Below are 24,632 nucleotides of genomic sequence, written 5' to 3' on the forward strand. Positions count from 1 at the left end.
AATTTCTTCACTTGTATACTTAAAAGTGTTCATTGACCTACTGCGTTAGATGAATTGGTCTTTGCTGAAAGCAAAGGAAATTAAAGGTCTGCTCTTCTTGAATTTGTGTTCAGATGAATGGACAATGGGAGTAAATCGGTGTATGGAAGCCCCAGCAAAATAGGCACCGAGACGTAGGCTGCAAAGAAGACAAATGGGTGGAAGGTGTCTCTATAAATAAACATGGTTGTCAGGGCAAGCTGACCATGCACACTGGGGGAGAGGAGGATTTTAGGTAGAAAACATAATAGCTGACTGATATTTGCAAAAGATACTTCTGCCTAGAAAATAGCAGTATACCACTAGGTCAGAGTAAGCAAGTTACAGTCAGCAAACTCACCTACAAGAGTTTCTACTGTCTGACACCTGCTTTTGTAACTCAGATATCCTCAGAACCTGTTCTCTTCTATAGCCCCGTGGATTATTCCACTCCACATCAAATGTGTTCCATGCCTGCAATCAAGTCCGTGCTCCACAGACATGAAGATATGACGGTCTGGTTTCCATTTATATAATTGTTTTGTTACCTTCTTTATTCTTACTGGATGAGGCCTTACTATGCTGCCCTGATTGACCTGAACTCCTGGGTTTCAACAATCCTGATACCCTCAGCCTTCAGAACAAGCTGTCTCCCAACTCTGCCTTATTTTACTCTTTTTTTTTTAACTAACTCTATGAATTCACACCAACAGTTTCTAGAATCTCTTTTAAAGCATACCTGTTAATGATGCTGATATTAGTTTATTACTTTATATGAATTACCTGGCATTTAATGCTCTGAGATGGTGTGAGGATATAGGGCGCTGTTATCATTCCATTTTATACATGAGAAAACTGAATACACAGAGAAAAAGTAACTCACTTATTTCCATAAAGCAAGTAAGTGGTGCCATTAGAGTATAAAATCAAACAACATAGTTAGAAACACTATCCTTATCTGTCTTTAGTGTTTATTTCTTCACAGCTCCATCATCTTCATAGACACACACACACCCTACTTAAAACATGCCTGTCCATAATTTCCACAAGCAAGCACCTTGAGCTAAAACATTCGGGGCTGTTTTAAAGTAAATTTTGCTATTATTCCTTTGGCAGAATTTAAATTGTGAAGGAGATTTTCAAGTGATTTCCTCTCAGGCTTCATTTAGAGACATTGAATAAAGTAATAGCACCTTTGAGAATGCACCTTGACATCTTAGTGTTGGGCACCTGTAATGATAGCAACGTGGGAGTCTGAAGCAGGAGGATTTCAAGTGAGTGGCCAGGCAGGTGAAAGAGAGAGGGGGGAGAGAGGAAGAGAGAGAAGAAAGATTCCCACTGCCTACTCTGGCAGACTAACTGTTTCTTTAACTATCACTATTAAATACACTAAATTGTTCTTCAGCTTCTCCTTCACTGTGGATCCATGCCTTTAAAACAAGCACCATTGTCCCCTTTGCCTGCTCATCCTGAGTCTCTATACACCTTTAGCATTCTGACACAGGATTCTCAATTGATTGCCACTAAAACCCCAGATACGGCTACAAATCTGAGCAAATCGACCTCAATATGCATTAGCATAATTAGAATTATCTAGGGATGTCAGTTCATCTTAAGCACCTACCAAGTCCTATTCTGGACACTTAAGTATAATTAACATCTGTGAAAGGTCTCTGGTTTTCAAGTGCCTTGCAAGACTCTTGATTTTTTTAGTAAGCTTCTAAAAGCTGCTTGTCTTTAGGTGTGCAGTGAATGGAATAGATAAACATTTGAGGCTTGCCCTTTTCCTCTTTCTGACTAAATGCGGGTCATAAAGTAGAGCCACGGATACAGCAAGCCCCATCACACAGATGAATACAGATAGCCCTTGCCCTCATAGAAGGGATCATGTAGAGTTCTCTCTATTCCAAAACAACTTCACAATCTCCATAACTACGTTTGGCATTTCACATCTGTCTTGTGCTTTTATGACATGTGGATTAGCAGACAGTGCCTCGGGCTCTCGTGATGAATGTAGGGTAATACAGCAGCCCAGAGCCATGGCACCTAAGTATGACTTGGATGTGATCCCACTTGGATATGATCCCTAAGGGACAGGATAAGGACACTAGATCAAATTTGGATCAAAGAAGGAGAATTGGAAATCAAAGAGGTGAGAATAACACCCAGCCCTGCATCTGCATCTGTTTAATTAGTCTTTTCTCCATCCATTTTAAATATGTCAAAAATGTGTAAAGATCCATTCAAATAGAAAAATAGTAATTTTTCATGGAGTAAGGGCAGAAAATAAATGTCAGATTCCCAGTAGTAAATAAATATAATTTTTCGGGCATATAATTAACTTTCCTCAATCTCAGCGTCTTCATCCTAACAGTGATACACTCAATGATGCTGTAGTTCGACACTGTCCATTTAATGACACATTCATGGTCAGCACAGCTTCATGTGATAGCTCTTATCTTTAAACATCTGCATGATGCTTCTGTTAGGCTTGCATCCTGTTAGCTGACACACCAAGCCCCATTATCCAGGGACTTAAGCAAATTAGAAGTAATCTTTTCCTTTTTTTCATGCATTAAAGATTGTGAGGCTAACAATCTCTGGTTGATAAAGTAGCAAGAGAGGGTATCAGGAAATCAGCTCCTTGAATCTTCCATTGTGAGCATCCTGGATCCCAAGATAAGATCCCCACATTCAGCTTCAAATTTGTACTCCAAGAAAGAAAGTCAATAGCAAAAACAACAGAACGCCAAAGCCAGCTAAAAAGCTTTGCCAAAACTTCCCTCAGAGCATTTGCTTAAGTATATTGATAAGCATTGCCTCACAAGGATGCCGTGCATGTGGTTGCTTATTTAGTCGGCTTCACGGATACACTAAGCAGAAGAAGGAGGCTCCTGTTAGGGATGAAAAGGTAGAGGAAGGGATCTTGGATAGGCAGAAGGTATTACCTTCACAAGCTCAATGTGATGTAATGTAATGTTCAAAATGAACATGTCTAGCAAAATTACTGGGCATCAGAAGAGGCTCTCAGGAGCAAATGATGGCAGGCAATCCCAGATGGATGACTGCCTTGGAGTTTCCTGCTTTGCATTAGTCATTAAATATGATTCATCACTCCTTCCTCTGTATTACCAAAGCTAAGTCTTTCAAGGACAAGATTGTGTTTTACATATATTCTTTATCATCCTCTGGGAAGTGATATGTATATCAAGTAAGGGCTCACTTTTGGTAAAGGGGATATAAACCTGAATTATTCAGTTGGAGCCCAGTGAAAGAGCAGCAGGCAAAAGAACGTCACAGTTACTACAGATCCCATTTTTTCAGGAATGAACAGCTCCTGAATGGTGTCTACATTATCCAAAATGCCACAAAACAATTGATGATAAAACCGGTGGATGGACATAGAGTCTGAATGTTTCTCAAAGCTCTTAAGTACTCAAAGAACTTAAGAAAGGGGGAATAAGGAGGTTTGCCTAGAGTAGAGTGTTTCGGGCAGAATAAAGAACCCCTTTATCTTCATTTATTAAGTTGAACAGAACGAATAAGAAGCTATCCATCTCTACAAAAAATCAAATACAGTTAGTTCCTTAATGAGTTGCATCTTTTGCTCCTAACTGTAATACATACAATAGTGTATTATTTCCTTTTACCTAGAGAGATTTCCTGAAACCATAATATTCAGAGGCAGAGAACTAAAGGTTAATTAAAAAAAAACCCTTAAGGGTAAATTATTACTATTAGAGGAGAAAGTTATATTTTTAAAGCTTATAGTATTATTTTTCCAAATTAATTTTTAAAATAGTATTTTCATGTATTCTTGAAATGTAAGTATATTCTAGTTACTTAAATAATTGATAATGGACTACCAAGAAAAAAGTATACGTGTAATATTCAATATACAAATTAGCTTCAGTAAATCTCTCTTTTGAGTCATTATTTCCACTAAAATGTCTCTTACATTGAAATTATTCTATGAAATATGAAATTTAGAATATAATGGACACCTTATTTTGTTACTTAATCATGATGTAATGCTTTGTCTCCTTTTCATATTTGAAGTATAGACATGTCTTTAACATCCTAGGAAAGCCATGTGGATGTCATGATCTGGCTTTCTTTGTTCGGATAATATACTAGATTATTTTCTTTCTTCTGAACATCTTAAACTCCTAGATGAGTTTTTCCTTCAATTTTAAATGCTTTTGAAGCAGGACTCATTTTGTTACAAGCATTTCTTGAAATTACATAGAGTTGAGTAAATATGAATATGCCAGCATCCTTCTAAATGGACTACCTGTGGGACCTTTAAACTGTTTCAAAAGTAAACCATGCATCAAAAGTCAACTCAGAAAACCTGTGTTCTCTCACACCCTACACCTACCCTACCCCCTGTGGCTTTTTTTCTTAGTAATAACAATAAGTGTCTTAGTTAGGATTTTTATTGCTATAACAAGAACACTATGACCAAAAGCAACTTGGGAATGAAAGGGTAGCAATAAGATTACAGGTCTACATATCACAGTATATCACTGTAGGAAGTCAGGGCAGGAACTCAAACAGTGTAGGAACCTGGAAGAATACGCTGATACAGGGGCCATAGAGAAGTTCTGCTCATTGGCATGCTCCCCATGGCTTGTTCTACCTGCCTTCTTAGAACACCTAGGACCATCAGCCCAGCCATCACACCATCCACATGGGTGGGCTCTCCCACATCAATCACTAATCAAGAAAATGTACTACACAAACTTGCTCATGAGCCTAACTCCTGTAGACATCTTCTCAATTTAGAGTTCATCTTCCCAAATGAAAATGACTCTAGCTTGTGTTACAAAACTCACCAGCACATACAGCAACCCAAAACTTCATAGGTACATTGAAATAAGTGAATCTCCAACCATGCTGCTATCCTTTTAAGAATTTGTAACTATCCCTGCAAACTGTTGTGGGCTATGTCATGGTCTCTAAATGCCACCCTCTTACATCCTAAGCAAAATGAAGCATGAAATAGGAACTAAGGTGTGGCACAATGCAGACAACTTTCCTCTCGGCTCTCCTTACAGGACACTTCTCAGCCATGAATCTTACTGGCCTCTACCTTTCACGTAACCAGGGAAACCAAAACATACATCCATTTTTTAATCTTGTCCTCTTCCCCACACATTCCTAATCTTTTCTCACTGTTCCTCCCTCACAAAAGAGCAAGCATAGGAACAAATGAGAAAGTTTCTGACTGCCATTGACTCTGGGAAAATATTAGTCTTGTGCTGATTGTTGCAGTGATGTACATATAACATGAAATTTACTATCTTAATCATTTTAAGTGCATGGTGAAGTACAATCACACCATTATGACAATCCCCAGTATATTTAGATTTTTATCACACAGAACTGAAACACCTTATCTCTATGCTACACTAACCAGTCCTTTCAAAAAATTCCAGGTCGTAAGTCTAAGATTAGGCAAGACATATATAGCCTTTGTGCTCTTAAACACTTTTCCAAAATATATTCATTTTAAATTTGTATGTATAAAAATGAATAGCTATTTTAGCATACAGAATTAAATCAGTCATTTTAATGTTTCTACTGATTGGCTTCCAGGAGCATCTGTGAGTATTCTCATTAAAGTTACCAATGCGTTACAACTGTCATTGCTCTGTGATTCTTCTTGTCTTGCTTTGCTATTTAATGTTTCTTTGAAGTCAAAGAGTAGCTCTTCGTGATATGCATCCAAGTGTGCAGTTAAATCATAGAACTTATTCTTAGCAAGGAAGGATGTAGTGAAGAACCTGGTCAAATGGGAAGACAGCCTTGAGAAAGACAATGGTTTTCCTGCTAAATTTCTAGGAATAGCCAACAAAGTGGGAGTCCTGATAGGTGAGACCAGCAGTGTGCTTTTTCATATCCTCTTTCAATTACTCTCAACTCTTCCTTATTTTTGGATCCCATGTAAAATTTTCTATAAGGAAAAGAAGTTATACTATGTTTTGAAACAAAACATCTTGGATCTCGAGGAACGTTTTGTCTCATTATTGAGATTCATTGGAAGCCTGTCATTGAATGAAAAGATATCATTGAAAACATGTGGCCTTTAAACCAACCACTGACTCTCTCCAAGCCTCTTTTCTTTATGACTAGAATGAGAATAATGGTGTATATCTGTATCTTCTAACACCTGAGAAGATTTAAAAGCAGTGAGCAGTGTGCTGCCAGCCTCCTCACCCTGCTGCCTAACAGGGTCCCTCCCACATGAGCAGAGCAATCCAGGAAGCAGGTGACAGAGGATGAGGTAGTCCGGAGCAGAGACAGGAATATAACAGGAACCGGATCTATCTGGCTCTGGATACTAGATCTAGGTTGGTTGTAATGACACTGGGAGCTGTGACTGATGGGTTCTCAACCAGATGCCACCTTTCTCAGTGTCTAGAGGAGTGGTCTCTAACAATGACTAAGATGGTTTCCCAAGAAAATTTGATACTGAAATCTCACTCCCTCTCCCTCTCCATCTCCTTCTCCTTTTTCCATCCCTTTTCTTCTCCCTCTCTCCATCCTCCTCCTCCCTCTTCCTCTACCTTCCTTTCCATTCCTAGTGATCAAATTCAGAGCCATCTACATGTTCGAACATTAGTTAGGCATGCTTTCTAGCACTGAGGTACATCATCAGCCCTGGAAAGACTTATTGCCATGAATGAATCGTTACTGGCATGTACGTGATAAAGGCAGAGCCACCATGGTCCATGGGTTCTGTTAAATACCTCACTCTGAACATGACACCACCTCGATATGACAACATTAACAGCTTAACATGTCACTCCTGCGGACCTTGAGAAACACTACTTTTAGAGACTTTCTGACATAGGTGCCTCTCCCCATCATTGATTTCCTCTTCATCTGGTAACCTGGAAATTCTTCAGGTTACTTTTGTCCTAGTTCTCTGTAGGCTTTCTTTGTTCTTTTGTCCCTCTCTTCATCCCTTCTTCATAACTTTTCCTTTCACTGACTTCACTAAGACAAGATTCTTTTGTTTTCTTCACTAATTAGTAAATTTCTTCTTTCCCAACTCTTAATCTTAAAAGCAACAGAATAGAGCTCTCTAAGGGAAAATAACATAAAGCTTGAAACCACATGAAACTGCATTTGTATTTGTGTAGACATGCATGGATTGTTCTTTAGGCCAGTAGATTCAGAGACAAAAACAAACAAAAACCATCATTAACCCCAGTGTTACAGATAGATAGGGGGACTGGACTGTGTAACATCAATACCAAGAAATATCTTAAATAAGTACTCCCAGGTTCTTTAGAATGCAAAATCTAGGAGGTGCCTTAGTCAGTGTTCTATTGCTGGGAAGAGACACTATAACCAAGGCAACTCTTATTATTATTATTTTTTTTAAAGCATTTAATTGGGGCTGGCTCACAGTTTCAGAGGCTTAGTCCGTTATCATCATGGCAGAAAGCACTCAGGCAGACACGATACTGGAGAAGGAACTCAGAGTTCTACATCTAGATCCTGCAGGCAGCAGGGAGAGAGAGACACAGGACCTGGCTTGGGCTTTTAAAACACCAAACCACACCCTCAGCGATTAATTTTCTCCAACCCGGCTACACCTACTCCAACAAGGCCACACCTACTCCAACAAGGCCACACCTACTCCAACAAGGCCACATGTCCTAATGCTACTCCCTAAGCATTTAAGCGTATGATCCTATGGGAGATGTTCTTATCCAAACCATCACAGATGGTATCAGATGCCCTATAAAGGAGTAGGGCTTTCAGGCCAAACTTACTTTGAAAGGTTCTCAAATGATTATGAGATACAATAGGTTTGGGCAACATAAACAGGTTGTTTTTATAAATTTCAACCACTGGCTTGCTATCTTACCACTCAACCTTTTACCAATGAGCAGATTTCAACCAAAACAACATTTTTTTTTGATTAGTTGAGTGAAATCTCAATTCATTGCATCTCAATTTATTGTCAGACTTTAAATCAAGTGGGCAATTATTTATTCCCATCAAGGCAGCCTTTTGCTATCCTGTAGTCAAAATAATAAATACTGGTTGTTAGTTTTATATTCAACCTTGTTCCTCAGTGTTTTAAATTATTCTGATACAGCTTTGGATGGAGAGTGAATAAAAAGAGGCATGGTCTCTGGAGCCCCAGATCTTCTCATAAAGACCCAAGAATAAAGTGGTCTAAACAACCCTTACACACTTGCTCACTCACTCAACAACTCTTTGGAAAACTCGCCCAATCCCAGCTCCGTCTCTTGATTTACTCTTTATTCTCATGACTGAAGAGATCAGCTGTTTATGTTTTAATAAAAAATGGTTAAGAAGACCAAGCAGAATCCAATGGGGACTATTTCTGAGATATCCAGCTTACTGGCATATTCTAATGTCTACTTGGCAATAACTGAAAGTGTGGCCTTTTTATTCCAAGTAACTCTGTCTTGGGGTAGTTTGCAGATTTATCACTTGTTGGTCTACAGCCTTTAAGTTAGGGATCATATCCAAAGCTGCCTGGTTTTATAGGAAAAGCCTAGTTGTTTCCAAAAGCATGGCCAATTAATAGAGCATTTGGGATATTTGAGATCTATTTCCATGGAGGAAATGATCTTAAAGTGAAGTTAATTAGGAGTGCAGAAAGCCAGAGATGATAAATTCAGAATTGCATAATAGATTTGGATACTAAAGGGGCCTGTGTCAACTCCAGTCCTAAAGAGACCGGCTGCTGAAGAACGAGACTCAGAAAAATGGGTGGGTTATAAACCTGCCATCGCCTCCAGCTTTCCATGTCACATGTACATGTCACATGGCCTTTCATGACCTATATTAAAGTTCTCCAAAGAAAGAGAACCAGTGGGTTATTCTGTAAATATGTGTGTAGGTTTATATATGCATGTATATATAAATGAAAGGAGATTTTTTTATGACAAGAGATTGAAGTGATGATATTAAGTTTATATTCAATCTGGAGACCTAGGAATGACAATGATGTAACTCATTCTACATCTCGACTGAGAGATTCCTGATGGTATAACTTTTACTTAGAGGCCAAAACCTAAGGTACAGCGTAGAGACTGAGGGAGTCTAGTGACCTGAAAACCAAGAGCTCTCATGTCCAGAGTCAGGACAAAATGAATCTCACATCCACAAGACTTTTAGTTTTTCTGTTCTGACTCTTAAAGGATTGGATAGTACTCGCCTAAAACAACAACACAAAGGAAAAAGAAGAGAAAAGAAAACAGGAAAAATCATTCTCCTATTGAGTCAAACTCTATTCTCTTCCAGTAATACCGTCAGAGATCCATCAGAGATAGTATCTTACCAGCTATGAAAGTACCTTTTACCCTAGTCAAGCAGACTAGGCTATACAAAATTGAAGCCTTTATGTCCCTGTCCATAGAAGACACACTTAGCTGAATAATACCCAAGTCCTCTATTATAGCATCTTGCCAGCTATCAAAGTACCTCTTAGCCTAGTCAAGCAGTCTGGGCCATGCAAAAATCACAAAGCCTCAGTATCCCCATGTGCAGGAGACAGGCTTAGCTGAATAACATCTAAGTTCTCAATTATATACCAGTGCTCTATGAATGCAAAAATAAGGCTTGGAACACTCTGCCTTGACCAGTTTAAGCATCAACAGAAGCTGATCACTGGACATGCCTTCAATCACAACTTACACATTAACTTATTAAATTTACTAGCTAATTCCAATTTTTTTTCTATTTTGAATGGCAAAAATTTCAACTGGGTCTCTACTAGATTTTATCAAGAAATTGATGGTTCTGTTTGGTATAAAAGTATTTTGGTTCTTTTTCCAGAATATGGTCATCGTCACTAGAGATGTAAATTGAGCTAAATAGGGGTAAAGTATCATGTCTGTGATTTCATTTAAAAACAAAGATAAAATAAAATATGGCTAGATCACATAAGATGCTGTTTGGGCTGGCAACATTTCTCATTAAAAACTATATTCTAAAAAAAGGTATCAGGGACCTAGGGGAGACAGATATGGGTAACATTGACTGTTCTGGGCATGAAGCCAAGATGATAGATGTCTCAGAAGCAAACCAAATCTTTCCCTGACGATCTAGGAGGTGAAGGTTCAATTTATTTATTTGCCTTTTCACCCTCTGTAGTGTGTGTGTGTGTGTGTGTGTGTGTGTGTGTGTGTGTGTGTGTTAGTGAAGTGGAATCAATTTCCTGAAGCCTTGAGAGATTTAAATCTCTTCACTGAGAGTGTATCTTCAAATGCATGCAAGCATGAATGAATATTAAGGGTAAGGTACTATGGCTGCCCTCTTGGTTCATCTTTCCATTGCTACTGCACAAGTCCCAGAATTTTGGATCTCGTTGGGTCACCATTTGTCCTATAGGTTTCTGTAACCTTCTTAATCATTTGTATATAATCTAGTGTGTGTTCATTACACAGATTCAAAGTTTATGTTGGAGTGTATCTGTAGATAGATTGGGCTTTCTCATATTCTTCCCTCTACCCTCCTTGTTTTATATCCTCACAACATCTTTTCTTTTCCTTTTTTTTTTTTTTGTTTGTTTCTTGTTTGTACATATGAATTTAAAACTGTGATATTATCTGTCTTTCTATATCTGGCTTGTTTTGCTTGACACCATGACCTGTGGTTCCATCCATTTTCCTGAAAATGATAATACTTAATTTTTTATGGCTGAATTAAACTCCATTATGGATTTATTCTATGCTTTTATCAATTTGCCTATTGAAAAGTACTTGTACTGCTTTTATAACTCGGCTATTCCTTAATCATTTTTCTAATTCTTTCTAATAGACTTCCTATTAAATAAAACTGAACAAGGTATTGTACCAATGAACTCAGAACACATTTACTGGCTTTACATAGAACATTACAACTTTTCCTTTGGAAGGAAAATGGATGCTGCCCTTGAATAGGATGCACACTATGTTCATATCAATTAACATAGGTGAAAACATTACAATTCAATTGGTCCATCAGTAAGTCAGAGTTGTCTGTAGAAAGGGTGTTTATAATCCTATATCCCGCTCTGATATAAATAATCGGTTAGCTTCTTAAGGTTGATAGAGTAAAGTTACCACAACTAGGTGGCTTTAAAAAAATAGAAACTTATTTTCTCCAGGTTCCAGAGGCTAACAATCTTAGAATCTAGGTTTATTTAGTACTGTGCTCCAATTGAAACCCTAGATAGAACCCATTCTTGTTTCTCCTGAACTTTTCATGAGAACCAACTGCCTTGTCATTTCTCAGCTCAAAGCTGCATCCTCCAGTCTTCATCTTCATATGTGATCTCTCCTGTGTCTGTGTCTTATAAGGACACCATGAGATCAAGGGCACACCCTATTTCAGGATGACTTCATCTCTACTCATTACACTTTTTCCAAACAAGGCTGTGTTCTGAACATAGAAGGGCTTCTTTTTGGAAGAAGCAACTCAAACCACAAGGCCATCCAAACAAATGACATTGTGAGATGGATTCCATTTGAATTTTTTACCATAACCATAGTTCCTAATTTTACAAAAAAGAAAGGCTAAAATCTACTTCCTGCCATGCCTGGGAAGTAATATTCAGACAACATGTTCCAGGACAATGTCTAGGATCTTTAGAAACACACACTCTGTGCTTTATGGCTGTTCTACAGAAGCCACCTGAGAGTCACAATAGAGACATCGGACATAAGCTTCTTCTGAAAAGAATTAATGATGCTTCTATAGCTTGCCCTTGTTATACCACACCCACTCCTACCTAAAGTCCTTCCACTCCATCTGAATCCCTGAAAGCCCAGTTGCTTTAAATCTAACTGTGTTGATGTTGCAGCAGGAAAGCCACAAACCAAATCAAGACAAACCAACAACCCAATCAGAAGTATCTGATAGAATATTATGTTGGAGGTTGTGGTCTTTCCTTACTTGAGTTTTTCTGCAATGAGGGAGAAATAGTGAGGAGCTTTTGTATCTCTAGGTAAATATTAAATCTGCCGGAAGAGCCAGTTACCCAACATGTAGTCAGCTCACAGGTCAGTGCTCATGGATGTTCAGAGCCAGAAACCGATCCCAGCAGGCATCCTATGCAAATCCAGCAAGACCTTGGCTTTCATCTTCTATTTCCTGAAACAAGCACCCAAGTGTTAACTGGCTTGTGAAATACCTTGGGTAAGTCTCTTGTGTTTTTAAGATTCTGGCTGATTTACATCTACCAAAAAGGGGTATTTGTTATTTCTTGATGAGGCCCAGGCCCTCTGCAGTAATATGTATGTTTTCAATTTTCATCCCCAACCTGATGCTTGACACTCTACATGCTTTCTAGGGTAAATGAAAGAAACTGAGAATCAGGTTACTCTGTCATTAGCACAGACTCAGCTAAGAAAGAACTAGAATGAAGATGGAAGAAGGGGAAATGAATATCATAAGACTAGGGAAAAACCTTTAATATGAATTAAAATGATTAAGGATTATCATTAGAAAGTGTGTGCATTTGACAAAGCTACTGGAATCATTTTAGCCTTTCTTGAAGTCACTTGAGTCTCAACCCCATGTTTGCCATCTTGAGATCTTGCCTTTTATGTAAAACCTCTAACTTGTGTTAGGTCAAACAAGAGTGTAAGAGGTGTGTCAAGGCTGCATGATTGCTTGTGACTCTTTTGTTGCCAGCTAATGTATGAGTGTGGAACCAGAGCAGAGAATAGAATGAATGGAACAATCACCATATTTACTGAATAAATGTCTTTGTCCATTTTTTTTTGTTGCCATTCCTGTACTTTATGAAGCAAATTAGTTCACTTCCTACAAGTCTGGACATAGGAATTCCAAAGCTGAAAGGCAGCATATGATGAGAACTATCCCACTAGTAAAGATGCCCTAAGAACCCCCAAGCCCCAAGTCAGCACAAGACAGCATATGTCAGAACAACCAGGCTGACTTGTGTGTCTCTTCCTCAGATTACGAACCCACTACTCATTATGCAGACTTCCTTCTCATAGCCTCATCGACTCTTAATCACTCCCAAAGGTCCAAGCTCCAATCAACACTAACAGGTGGTTTGTGGGTTATGAATTCTGATAGGACAAACACGGGACAAACCTAGTGAGGCATTTCAACCCCAAGGATGAAGTTGGCCATCACCCTGGTTTCTTCAATAAACTGAGCAAATGAGTAACAGTAAGAAAGGAATAGAACCCTGATGCCTAAAGTCTCAACACCAGCATCTAGTAAAGAGTGCACACAACCCCACCTCTAATCTTCCTTGCCAGTTTCTGCTTTTTTATTCAGTAACCATTGACCCTGCCACCATTTGTCACCAGGAGTCGCAGAGTTGAAAGGTCATGTCCTCAGTCAACTTAGCTTTGATTTGTCCCCTTGGGTCCTCACTTAGTAAAGAAAAGAGAACAAGACAATACTGGTAATAACCAAAACTGAGGCAGATATGGTTTGGCTTGAGAGGTGGACTTGATAAGAGGAGAACCATTTATCACTTGGATGCCAACTTCTCATTTGCCAAATGTTTGATGGATTTAGTCATGAAGTCTCCAGGCCAGGAGGACTACATGTTAAATAGCTTCTTACTTGTTGTCATCTATTCAAAACAGGTCGGCTAAGCATGGACAATGGGTGTTACGATATCTTCAAGTAAGCAGTAGACTGACAGGCTAGTTCACTTTTTACTATCTATTGTTATAAATTCATGGATTTTGGGGGGACATTCTCATTGTGCCCATCAAATGCCTTGATCCCACTCATGCTCACACCACTCTGCTACCCACCCCAGCCTCTTCTCTTGGTCCGTATTGTCTTCCCTTATGCAGCCTTTTAGAAAATACCTTCATTGTGATAAAGTGTACATACTTAAAGCTTGCGTTTAAAATGTATACTTCAGTGGGTTTTATGTAGATACAGACTTACAAAACTATCAGAACAATCTAATTTTAGCACATATCACCAAGTTAAAATGTGTATGTTAGCAGGCACAGCTCTTCCCCTTACTCCTTCTACTCCTGTTAGCATACGATACTCAGTCTATGGCAATCTCTAAGCCACTTTGCTTTGCTATTGCAATTTTTTTCATAAGTTCCTACCTCTGCCTAGATCTTAAAATATTTCCCCTATATTTTTCTACAGTAAATTGAACATTGAAATTACATATTAAAATCTTGATCCATTTTTAATTGATTTTTTTTTTCAAGACAGAGTTTCTCTGTGTAGCCCTGGCTGTCCCGGAACTCACTCTGTAGACCAGGCTGGCCTTGAACTGAGAAATCCACCTGCCTCTGTCTCCCTGTGCTGGGATTAAAGGTGTGCGCCACCACTGCCCTGTTTTGAATTGATTTTTTGCAAAATGGGAGATACAGATTTAATTTCATTCTTCACAATGTAAATACCAGTTTTGCCAGCACAATTTATTAGGAAGGCTGTCTCTTTATTGCCAGCTTTGTCAAAGATTAGATGACTGGAGCTGTGTGGGTTGATCTCGGGCCCTTAATTTCACTGGTCTATAGGCTTGTTCAGTACTTTGCTATGATATCAACAGCAAAAATAAATTCTATTAGTGTTTATGAAGAGTGAGTGTTTGCAATATTCCTTAATGGTAACAGCATGAATAAGTTTCCAATGTTTATATCTGTGGTTTTCAGCTATCTTAATCGAGAGCACTTAAATGATCATTTGCTTCCCATTGTAATAAAACATATCTAAAATGTACAGATGAGTTAGCTTTTGTTTATGTGGGATCTAACTCCTGACTTTGTGTGCTCAGCTGACGTGCCTGTAACTGACTGTTCTGCCAGTCTCCAGTGCTGTCTACCAGGACCTGCTAGCCACCTAATGCTGTCTGTAATTTTAAACTTCATCTTCTCACAGGCTGAGTACAAATGAGGAGACAGAGAAGGAGATATACGGAGCAAAGAGGCTTTTAAAGGTCTTAGGATTCTTCAAGAATCGCTATTCAGGATGGTCTTCCTTAAGAATGGCAAAACCCTACGTGTTTATCATTTGTATGTGGACAGTTCAAAGTTCAGGAGGCCTCGTGTGGATGTTTCTTGTCTTCGGAGTATTAAATAATACTTAACTGTCTTCTGTTCTCATCATCGAATGAATATGACTTTGTTCTTATTTCCTAGGATTGTGCTGTCAGTGATTAGGTTTAAGATCATTAATGTGTATTCGTTACTTCAGTTTCTTGTGTATTGTGTACCAAAACTCACAATAACCCAAAAAAGTTGGTTAGAATTAGAGACTACTGCCTTGTCATAAAGATGTACATGTTATATTTATACAACTTTCAGATGGAGCCCCTCTGTTGGCCCACGCTGTCTATATATAACACATCAGGTTCGTCGGCATCTTATACCTGGGATACAGCTACAACAACATGCTCAAAGAAAAAGAAACCTTGGTTTTTTGTTTTTTGTTTTTTCATAAAAGTGATTGAGTGAGTTGTATCATTAAGCCATGATGTCACTAAAATTCATAAGGGGAAATCAGAAAGGAGAACCTGGAAACATCTCAAAGTAAAAAAAAAAAAAAAGGAACCCCCAGCACAGTGAGTGCACTGACTCATTGCTGTCAGCTGAGGAATTGCTCTTGTGTCCCTGCTACTGGAGCTCTGAATTGGTGATGTAAGACGGCCATCCCCCTCACCACTCAACCATCAGCAGCACTTTTAAATTTACCTTGAAAACAAAAGAGCAAACTGAAGTACAGTGTGTGTCATATGATAAGTTCAACTACCTCTTCAAAAGGCAACATTAGAGAGTGAGATCAACAACTAGACTAAGTTGACACAGCTATTAATTTACTGCTCTGAAACAATCATGAACTGTTTTGCTCCAAGAGAGAGAAATCTGTTCGTTTAGATGGTCCCTAATGAGACAGAAGTAGTAGGGAAATAGAAACAGATTTCCCCACTAGCACTGCTCCCTAAACAGGCTCCCTTATTACACAGCATAAAGGATGGAAACCTTTTGGCTACATAACCCTACATAATCCTAACCCTTGGATACTAAGACGAGGAAGTATTTACTCTCCTATACTTCCAGGTAAAGCGGGGATGTTCTCAGTTCGGATCACCAGAACCAGAACAGTTCTCTTGGTTAATTAGAAGAGTATGGTCTCTCCTGGTGTATGGCATTTAGTGACTTCCAACTTTTAAAAATGTAACTTTTTATAAACCTCCTCGTGAGGATTTAAAGAACAGGACACAGGTGACATTTAAGAATGATTTTAATACTGCAATCAATGAGGAATTAATTTTCTTCAAGGCGAGACTTTCCTGCGTCTGGAAACGGGATCTAGTCCCTCACACCCACTAAGCTTGCATTGGAACACCGACCTGTAGTCTCAGCCTCACATATTTTTTTTTAAACAATTCCTGGTTTTATGTGGAGGTCCTTGATCCAATTGGACTTAAGCTTTGTACAAAAAAATAAGAATGGATTGATTTGCATTCTTCTACATGCTAACCACCAGTTGAAAATGCTGTCTTTTTTTCCACTGGATGGTTTTAGCTTCTTTGTCAAAGATCATGTGACCATAGGTGTGTAGGTTCATTTTGGGGTCTTCAATTCTATTCCATTGATCTACCTGCCTGTCTCTGCACCAGTACCATGCAGTTTTTATCACTATTGCTCTGTAATACAGCTTAAGGTCAGGGATGGTAATTCCCCCAGAAGTTTTTTTGTTGTTGTTGTTGAGAATAGTTTTTGCTATCCTGGGTTTTTTGTTATTCCAATTAATTTGCAAATTGCTCTTTTTAACTCTATGAAGAATTGAGTTGGAATTTTAATGTGTGAGTCTCAGCCTCACAAATTTTTTTAAAAAACAATTCCTAGAGCTTTCTAGAATATATATATATATATATATATATATATATATATATATATATCACTTAGAGGCTGTTTTGTTCTTTCTGGTTTTTCTGCTCTCTTCATATTAGTAGCATGGCCCTGGTTTACGAATGCTCCACACTTGACCTGAGAAGTGGACTTACACTGGCCTCTTAGCTAAAATAAACAGAAAGCCATTCCGTTCGGGTCCACTGCTGGTGGTCACCTCATTACCATGCCCAAGCCATGGCCACTCCGGTTAAGATGACCACTGGCCAACTTCCAAAGAACCACATTTGTGCTGCAGTTATTTATTGGACTGGAACAACCTCCTCCTTGCCCCCCCCCACCTCTCTCTCTCTCTCTCTCTCTCTCTCTCTCTCTCTCTCTCTCTCTCTCTCTCTCTCTCTCTCTCTCTCTCTCTCTCTCTCTCTCTCTCTCTCTCTCTCTCTCTCTCTGATTTTAAATGTTTGTATAGCTACTTTCTTGCTTATAAAATCCAGCTCTGAATTGTAATATTCCCTGTTGGTCAATCAAGGCTCCCTGTTTTGTTTGTTTGTTTGTTTGTTTGTTTGTTTGTTTTATATATCATCAGTAGTACTCTCTATTTATTTTATATCATTCTCAAAAATATTTAAAGTGATTCACTTCCAATATGACTGTAATAACCAATTCCGTAACTGTAAATAGGTTATGGCAATAAGAAAACATACAACCCTTTTGGTATTTCCCTGTTACAGAGCACATACATTCCTCCATTAAAGTCACTACCCTTTGAGAATACCAACCTTTCTAGATGCTCCTGGTAAAGCTAGCATGTGGGAAAACATTGCTCAAAAATGCCAGGGTACCTCTGATAAAGCACAGGCTGGTAAGACTTTCTTGAGTAACAGTGTGGTAGTCTACCTTTGTTCTCAACTTTGGTTTCCAAAGAAATTCCCATCTTAATCTAGCTGAAACTCCTAGCAGTGGAGGATATGGAGCCTGAAGTTGCCTCCTCCTAGCCAGGTAGAACTCCCAGTGAAAGGATAAGGATAACAACCCACCCATAAAACCTTGGACCCAAAATTTATCCTACCTATAAGAAGTGCAGGGACAAAGATGGAGCAGAGGGAATTCTCAACCAGTGACTGGCTGGCTTGAAATCCATTCCATGGGCAAAAACCAATCCCTGATACTACTAATGATCAGAACCTGTTATGCTTGCAGACAGGAACCTACCATGGCTGTCCTCTGAAAGGCTCCACCTAGTGCTGACTGAAACAGATGCAGAGACCCAGAGCCAAAAGTTAGATAGAACTGGGGAATTTTATGGAAGAGTTGGGGGAGAAACTAAGGGCTTAGAAGGGGATAGGAACTCCACAGGAAGACAACAGAGTCAACTAACCTGGACCCTCAGGGGCTCCCAGAGAATTAATCACCAACCAATGAGCAAGCTTGGGTTGGACCTAGGTCCCCTGAACATCCTTAGCAGGTGTGCAGCTTGGTCTTCATGTGAGTCTTCCATCAACTAAAACAGGGACTGTCTTTGTCTCTGTTGCCTATCTGTTGATCCTGTTTCCCTAGCTGGCTGCCTTGTATGGCCTCATTAGAGGAGAGAATGTGCCTTGTCCAGAAATGACTTGATGTGTCAGGTGGGCCTCACTGTTCTCAGAGGAGACGGGGACAGAGGAAGGAGGGGAGGAGCTGTGTGAGGAAGGTCAGGGAGGAAGGGCTGGGATCAGAACGTAAAGGGAATAAATAAATTAATTAATGGAAAAATGTTTATCAAGAATAGTGTGCACAGCCACAATTAAATAAAAAAGAGCCATGAATTTGAAAAAGCAATGGGGTTATGTGATAGGGATTGAAGGAAGGAAAAGGAAGGGAGAAATGTAATCATAGTATAATTATAAAATGCTCTAAAATTTATTTAAATGCAAAAAAAACAGTAGGGGACATCAAAAGTGCCAAAAGCAGAAGGAAAGATGGGCATGTTGTCATGAATCCACACAAAGAATAGGAAAGATATGAATTCAAGAATCTAGGTTGAATGTGAGTAGTTGGAAAGAACCATGAATTTTCCCCAGCAGATTATTGCAAAGATATCCAATCGTTGGAGCAAAAGTTCTAAGTGCAGATTAAATTCTAAGTTTCTCCAGCATTCTAGAAGCAGAGTATTCCAAATACTGTCTTCTTATGAGTCCTGTTTATCCAGTCCAAGCCAATCCAAGTAAGAGTCCGTGCATCTTTGCAAAGTTCTTGCACATCCATAGTGACAATGAACATACTTTTATCAGAGTGGCCCATATCTTCCTGGGTTGCCATAATGATTAGAAAGTTATTCTGCTCAGTTAAAAATTTATTCTAGTTCTGGCCAGTAACAGAAAAGTGGAATGTCCAGCAAGATGCTTCATTAAAGCTTACTCAACCCAAGTTGGCTGCCATATAATTTCCACTGGTTTGAGAAGACAGTCATTTGGGTGGATCCTTGAAAGCTCAAATTTTGGATAATTAATTCTCAGGGTGTCTGTGTTGGAAGGCAAAGGGTAGAGTCTAACAAGAAGCAACTAAGTCATCGCTCATGAAAGCTTTCTTAGAAAAGCAAGTTCTGCCTGCATTATTGTCCACTCTCTGGTGTGAGCCCTCTCCTCTTTCTCGTTTTCTCTGATATGCGGTAAGTTGAACTTCCTCTTTTTACCATTGGGTGATAAAGCCATAGGGCTCTCACCAGCTGGAAGAAAGAGTATTTTATCCTTGGACTTCTCAGTCTTTACTATAAAATATAAGGCAGGGGGTCCACTCTGTCCTCTCAGGCCTTTGAATATATTTTCCTTGTGGCCACAGCCATTTTGAATGAACTCAGGACAACACATAGAGTTCTTGAGAAGAACATGTTGTCTTCCTACCTTTGGCTCCCCCTCATCTTCTATGTTTTCTTCATCTTTTCCTTTTCCTCTGACAAGTTGCATCTAGCTCTTATAATTCTTTAATATAACATTTTAATTTTAAAAACTGTTTGGAAGAACTCATACATTAGTCCTGTTTTTACATCTCCTTTCTCTCCCTCAATTCTTCCTCCATCTGAGATCCATTACCTCTTCTTCTATAATTATAGTTACACATATATGTGTTTGTATATAACCTCGTGAGTTTGTTTAGTGTTTCTTTTATGTACATATGTTTAGGTCTTGCTAGTTGGGATTGGATAACCTGTCACAGAACACCTTGCTGGGGAAGTCTGACTTTCCCTACACAGCTATTGACTGTGTATAGTTCTTCATCTAGAGATGGAGCCTTGCGAAATTTTTCCTACCCACATTGGCATGTAGACTGACCTTGCCATTATCTAGACCTTATTTAGATAGCCACACTGTTGATGTTTCATGAGAGCAGCATCCCTGGCATGTCTAGAAGATACTATCTAGCAGCAGGTATTCTGGTCTTCTGGCTCATACAATCATTCCATGTCATCTGCAATAATCAAACCTCAGGTCTAAAGATTGTATTGTAGATGTGCCAGTTGGAGCTGAACACCTCACAGTCACTCGTCACTGCATTTTGACCAGCTGTGGATCCCTGTAATAGCCTCTTGGATGGCATCTTTGATGAGGGTTGAGAGCTAGCTACACTTGTCTGTGAGTATAAAACAACACAAACCATTGTCATGACCCTTGGTTGCCTTGATTGCCTCCCAGAACTTGAAGGTAAGACCCTACTTCTTAAGTCCAAGCATACTTCAGATGAGGATATGGTGGCATCAAGCTGGGACTGACCTGAATGCCCCATTTCTGAGGACAAACTCTCATAGAACTAGAAGTAATATGCAAATTGCTAAGGAAGAAAAGAAATAAATATACCTACCCAGCTAGAAGGCCTATAAACCACAGCAATGACCAGCCTGCCAAGGGATCTACAGTGGGGTAATAGTGAAACTATTATCTTGGAGTAATCAACAGCCATCTAATTAGACTTAAAATCCACTTACTAGGAGGAAACTCATACCTGATACTGGAAGCCTAATGAACTACACATGGCTAGACCTCATAAGAGAACCTACTATGATATGTTTTCTAAATCAGTAAAATATATAATTATGTTCTAAGTGACATAATTACTTTATTAGTTCTTTAAGAATATCAAACATGCACACCATATATCATGTCATTCCTCCCTCCTCCCCTTAACCCTGTGGTTCTCAACGTGAGGGTCATGGCCCCTTTGAGGGTCAAATGACTCTTTCACAGGGGTCACCTAAGACCACTGGAAAATGTGACGATTTACTGTATGAACCATAACAAAAGCAAAATTACAATTGTTAAGTAACAACAGAAATAACTTTATGATTGAGGGTCACAACAACAGGAGGAATTGTTTTAAGGTTCACAGCATTAGGAAGGTTGAGACCCACTGTCTTCACCCTCACAGTTCTACTCATCCACTCCCCATCCACTTTCAACTTCAAGTTCACCTTTTACTTTTATAACCCAACTAATGCAATTTCTGCCACCCATGTACTCAAGGGGTGAGACCATACACTGAAGCATGCTCCACCTATCAAAGGCCACACCTTTAATAAAAACTGGCTGTCCCTGACCCCGCAGCCAGAAACTATGACTAGCTCTTCAGACTGTGATGGGAGTTCATGAACCCTGCTCTATCCTGGAATGCTGACCAGCTGGATCTTAAAGCACATCTCTTGCAGATAAGCACAGCTGCTGTGAGCTCAGGAGTGGGGTGGTCATGTCTTCTCCAGAAGGCACTGTTTTTCTCTGGTCTTCCTTGACCTCTGGCCCTTATAATCCTTCTTTGCTGGTTCCTGGAACTGGGAGATGTATATAGCTGCTGCTTTTAAAACTCTGAAAGACAAGGAAATTCAGTTAAAAACAACGGAGAACTTTGGATGAAGCCAGGATAGGTTTGTTTCTGCCTCCACAGAATCATAAAACATCATACACCTGACAGGAGTGGGAATGAGTAATTGAAGACGGCGAGTAACTATTTATCATAAGCTAAAATTTAATATAAAGCTACTCAATGCTTTAATATCCCATCCTAAAGGGCTAAGCACTATGTAGTGCTAGATCCTTGAGTAGAGAACAATAAACGGAGAAGACAGTTGACGTATATGAGAATCCTCAGATATTACCCAAATACATTTCAGATAATCAATAACTGTTGGCTGAATGAATATGTACATGAACAAATGAACAACCTACTAGAGCTCATTTTCCATGATGACTTTTTACAGTTTTTCTCCAATATGTTACGTACATTTTAATCATTTTTTTAAATTAACTCTCTATTAAGAAGCTTGGTACTTATGAAGATTAGACAAAATCGTGCATTCAAGTGCTCAGAAATAGCATCTGGCAGTCAACAAATGTTAACTAGTGATTTTCTTCTGTTTTCTAGTTATTCTTTAAAAATAGGATTATGCTGATGCCCTCGGGCTCACTAATCTCAAAGTCATTTCCCTAATCCACTAATGAAAAGCGATCTGGAGTTGCAATCAGTCCCTGCTCTCTGCCTTTCACTAGGCCACCCACACCAACCCCTTGGTGCTGGCACCAATAAAATATATGCAAAATCCTAAATATTTTTTTCATTTCTTCCTCTGTACTGTTTAGTTAGCCCCAAACTTTGGGCCAAATCTACCATGTCCAGTCTGTGGGACGCCTGACTCGCCAGCAAGAAAGACACCACAATAGGATCCTTCTGCACACGTTTATTGGGCTGCACATTGACTGTGTAGGCGAAAGACCCCGAGCCCTGAGCCTCTCACTCTTATATACTATCAGTTCCCATCCACTCACAGCAGGCCACATCACCTCACCAGGTACGCAGCTTCAGCTAATCAGGGCAGCAGGGGCATATCTCCACCAAAATGGCTTCGCCAGTAACCTGGTACACCTGCGCAGCTCTCACGATGTTTGTGGTTTATATGAGGAAGTCAGGTGCAAGTCATACGACTTAGCTGCAGTCCCTGGCGCCTTCTTGAGACTGCTGCCACATCTGCTCCTCACACCAGTCAGCACTTGTCTACCCCCTGTTGGACCTGATGTCTGAACTGAATTTACCTCATTTGATTCTGTTCTTTCTCCTTCTCTCTTAATCAGCCCAGTGAAGGTTTTGTAATTTCCCTTTGGTTCCAACAAGGCCCACCCCATTAACCCAAGTTTTGGGGTTTGCCTCTGCCACGTATGGATCAAAATTTCCAAACTGCAGTTGGCATGAGTGTTGAAACTTATCCCTCAAAACTAGGAGATAGGTCTGATGTGCTTTGTGTTTCTGTATTTCAGGAACAGAAGGGGGGAAAAAGAATTTCACCAAGCATCAGATTTCCTTCTTTTATTTCTCTGTTAATGCTCTATGCAACTGGCTGCCCCACTGAATCTGTTGGCTCTGCCTCAGTCTGTGGTTCTCAGACCCAGCTACTCACCAAGATTATGCCACAAATGATTTCTTGGATGCATGTATGTGTTCTTCCTTCAAGGGCTTGTGTTTTCAGGTTGCTATGAGTGACTAGACCTGTTGCCAGAATGCATGAATCCTCTCTGATTTTCTGAGTATATCTGAAAATTTATTGAGCTAATATCAATAGATAAGGCACAGCTTTGGTAAATTTATCAGTTACAATGACACCAGCAGCTCTGGATAGACAAGAAATACTTGCTGTCTTTTTAACCTCTGACTAGTGGGAGCTTTCCATGCATAATCTCATCTGTTAGTTACATAAAGACCAAAACTGTGAGGTCTGTGCTCCTGAAAAACTAAAATTCTTGACTTGCTTGCTTCATGACACACTATGCAGATACCGTGTCTCCTTTTATATTGAGAGGCAAAATATTGAACATAGGACTCCATGTGGAACCTAATAAAGGCACTAACAAAATTACACTTTCCACTCTGTGTTTTATGACATACTCCTAATATTGTGGCCAAACTGGTCTTCAACGCTTTTACTCAATTTACTCAAGTTGGGGGGGGAGGGTGTCATTGTTTCCTGAATGGTTGAATTTTAAAAATAAATTTACTCAATGTATTTTATCATATTTCTCCCTCCCCCCATTCCTCCCAATAACCCTCTTTCCTGACCAACCTACTTCATTTTTTCTTGCTTTAAAAAAAAAAAAAGTACATTTTGTGTGGTCCAACTCTTCCTGAGCATGGGGTCTTCCCTGGAGTGTGGTTGATATGCCCAGTGTCATTGCATTCATTGAAAAGAAGTGATGTTTCCTTTCCCTCAATGACTGTCATTTGCAAATATTGTTTTCGTGTGGGTGGTGTTTTCTTTCCCCATACATTGATTTTGTCCTGTTTGAACTTGAGGTCTTGTGCGTGCTAGCACCATCTCTGTGAATACCCATGAGTATCAGTCCTGTGATGTCTGAGAAACGCTGTTTCCTTGAAGTCGCCCACCACCTCTGGCTTTTAAATTCTGCCTCTACATCAGTTCTTGAGCTTTGAGGAGTGAGGTGTTGTGCAGAGATTCCATTTAGGACTGAGTGCTTTAATATTTCTCACTTTCTGCAGGTTGTCCACTTGCGGGCCTCTGAGTTAATTACCATCTACTGAAAAAAGTTCTCTGATGAGAGTTCTGTAATACAGTGAGCTGTGAATATAAGAGTCATTTATTTTGTTATAGGAGTTATTTTGTTGCTATGTTCACTTAGGCTTTCCCCTAGGCCCGTCATCTAGTCACAGCTTCTGAACCTCATTAACAGTGCTGACTCATGTTCCATCTCATAGAGTAACCCGTAAACCTTACCAAACGAGTAGTTGGTTACTCCAATA

At 39.4% G+C, this 24,632-nt stretch overlaps 1 protein-coding gene across 8 annotated transcripts in view; it reads left to right on the top strand.

Annotated features, from left to right (window-relative positions):
• The window catches only part of Prlr (prolactin receptor), a 171,249-nt gene that overhangs the window by 86,780 nt on the left and 59,837 nt on the right, over window positions 1-24,632 (top strand). Inside the window, exon 1 of one of the 8 annotated variants that reach the window (XM_029469740.1) lies at window positions 12,004-12,192. The exons of 6 other annotated variants lie outside the window; for them this stretch is intronic. The gene's annotated coding sequence lies outside the window, so the exon portion shown is untranslated. Of the gene's footprint in view, window positions 1-12,003; window positions 12,193-19,122; window positions 19,513-24,632 lie in introns of those variants that run through there. One more of the 8 variants, XM_029469741.1, reaches the window with a different exon arrangement.

The sequence above is a fragment of the Mus caroli genome, chromosome 15 (genome assembly GCF_900094665.2).
Source record: "Mus caroli chromosome 15, CAROLI_EIJ_v1.1, whole genome shotgun sequence".
Classification (NCBI taxonomy): Eukaryota; Metazoa; Chordata; class Mammalia; order Rodentia; family Muridae; genus Mus; species Mus caroli.